The sequence below is a fragment of the Carcharodon carcharias genome, chromosome 22, assembly GCF_017639515.1.
Source record: "Carcharodon carcharias isolate sCarCar2 chromosome 22, sCarCar2.pri, whole genome shotgun sequence".
Classification (NCBI taxonomy): domain Eukaryota; kingdom Metazoa; phylum Chordata; class Chondrichthyes; order Lamniformes; family Lamnidae; genus Carcharodon; species Carcharodon carcharias.
Window position 1 is genome coordinate 12,580,062 of NC_054488.1, and position 2,819 is coordinate 12,582,880.

Genomic DNA, 2,819 nt, shown 5'->3' on the forward strand with positions numbered 1-2,819 from the left:
CCTTCACCACCTAAGATGCCAGCCTTCACTTAATTCCTTTGGCCTATAAGCAAGGGTTTGACATTTGAGAACCACATTCTTCCATAAGGTGAGTGCTTCTAGTCAGGGTGAAGCTTTTGACAGGTCAATTTGTCAAACCCCAATTCTCACAGGTTTAAGGCACTGTTTCTCTCTTTCACCCAAACTCAACGGGGAAGTTGTAACCTAGCAGGAAGTAACAGAAAGCAAAGATCAGCCATCTGTGTAATAGCTTGCCTGGAAAGGCTTACATCTAAAGAGATACTAAGCGGTCACCCTTAACATGCCAAGGGATTTCGGGAATAGGTTATTCATTTTGTGGGAGTTAAATTCTGTTCATTTGTGTAGTCTATATGAAAGAAACCATTTTTTGGGTACCACGTCTCAATAATTTTCAGTCTACATTCCATAAAGAGAGACAAGTATAAATGGCTACACATAACATTTGAATATGATCTCTTTAATAATCTCCAAGCCATGCTATTACTAGATAAGCAGCAGTGAAAGGCATGCTTCAGATTATAAGGGACACGAGGTCTACCAAGTGGAGGAACCCATGATCCTGAATCCAAGAGAATATCTGGGGCAGGATTTTACATATGGCGAGCGGGCTGGGCGGGAGTGGAGCCGATTGACACCCGCGATTGGCTCCCGCTCCACCATTTCACGCGGGTGGGCTAAATAAGACCCACAAAGCGTAAGACGCGACCGGTAGCGTTCAGCGCTACTTGTGCGGGCAGGGGAAGAACAGAGAGTCAGGGCCAGCACGAAGGAGTGCTTCAATCTCCCTGAGGCTCAGAGCTGCCTCAGGGAGATTGAATCGATGTTAAAGATATTAAATGAAAGGTTTAAAAATGTATTTAAACACGTCCCCTCATGTGACTATGGGACACGTTTTCATTTATGTGAAATTTTAAAAATTGATTTAATAAAAGCTTTACAAAACCTCATCCTGCTTGTGGATGAGATTTCCTAAAAAATGCGAAGGCCACTTGGCCTTTTCGCCTGCCCTGCCAACCTGTAAGGTTGGACGGGCAGCATTAACGAGTATTCCAATTAATTTCTTAATGGCCTTAATAGGCCCTTTACATATCGGCGGCCAAGCAGCAGACTCTGGCGGGTGCCTGCCGAACGAAACATCGCGACTGAGCAGCGTGACCTCGGGACTCACGCCTGACATCATCGCGCGTCATTTTACGTGTTGGCATGTCGGGCCCTACCCCCGCACACCAGCGGAAAAATTCTGCCCCGGCGTAAAATCTTCAAAGTTGCTGCGCGACTGTGTAAAACCACCCTGGCAGAATTGGAAACAAATGACGTGCCCATAACAATGCTGGCACTGCAGTAATATGTGTTCAATAATGTTTACGACTGTTTAAATGGGAGTGGTTGTGGGCATGTGCTCCGACACTCTTAGTCCCATCAGCAGAGGATATGTAAGGAGGGTAGCCAGCAAGTCCCTTCTGTGGGATGTCAGTGTCTGTGAGCTTCCAACAGCCTTTATAACAAGCTGAAATGCATTTACACAGAATGTGCGAGGGATTCATTTGGAATGTTAAAATCTATTGAAAGCTGCTGTGTTTTCTGTAATGTTTTTGAATTTGCGTTCTGTTTTCAAAGCAGTTAATTTGACATGGAAGCTAAAAGTGCAAGTACAGTGACAAATGTGTACCCATCCTGCAGTTCCATGCAACAACCGATAGGTCAGAGTCTTTTTGAGGCCGGGGCCTCATCAAATCGAGTACTTGATCTGTGGACACCATGTTTGAAGCGAGGGGCCTCTTCAGCTCGGTCGTCAGTGAAACCGGATGGACTGTGTACGGCGCAGTCTCTGACCAGTTCCATCCTAAAATGGCAATTGGGGTCTTATGTACGACATGGGACTTCCAAATTGCATATTAGAAGTGGCCTATGAAACAAGCACCACTTTGAACACCCAGTAGTAGGTCCCCATAAAAGTGGCAGGGAGCCAGTCATTGATGTGAACTGAGTGATAAATTTGCAAATGCCATTTTGAGGCTTTTGCCACCCTACTAGAGTCATTTTAGTAAGTTAAAATCAACGCTCATGTGTATTATATTGCTATGCATTAATGTGGAACCAAGTCTGAAGAATATATATCAGATGTGGATATATCTGATGAGTCATTCAGTGAGCTAACCGCAGATTACATTAGAGGGACAAAACTACCTCGACATGTGAACATTACTGTCTGGTATGAAGCCAAGTTGAAAAAGTTCCCAAGCAATCTACTGGTTCACTGAGCCGCTGGGGACTATTAAAATGTCAGCAAGAGTCCTGGAACTCTCTGCTAGCAATAACATATACCCACCATTTCGCAGGTGTGGTAAATTGACCCCACTCTGCAAGTTTATTGAGTGATAATTAGCAGAGATAACTAGAAAAATATAGCTGTGTGTGTACAATTGTCCTGAAAATACTGCACTTGGATGTTACAAAAAATGGAGAATACTCTTTTCTGAATTTCATTGGACTTTAGTTTCAATGACCTCTGTCATGATAAAGGATGGTCTTGTTGTCCAGTCTCCTTTATAGTAAAAGAGAATCAAATCTCTTTAGCAGTTTAGCAGTAAACTGAAACCATTCATTAAATTAATTTATTTTTTCCATGATTAAAACAAGTGACATTTTCGATTAATGTTTTGTTCCATATGAAACACTAGATAACCCTGAACAAAAAGAAATTGCAATTTTAATTTATAACTTCACAAAACAGAATGGTCTACAGTATATAAAAGAACAGGCAGGAGGCTTCTGCATATAATTCATCTTAATAACAT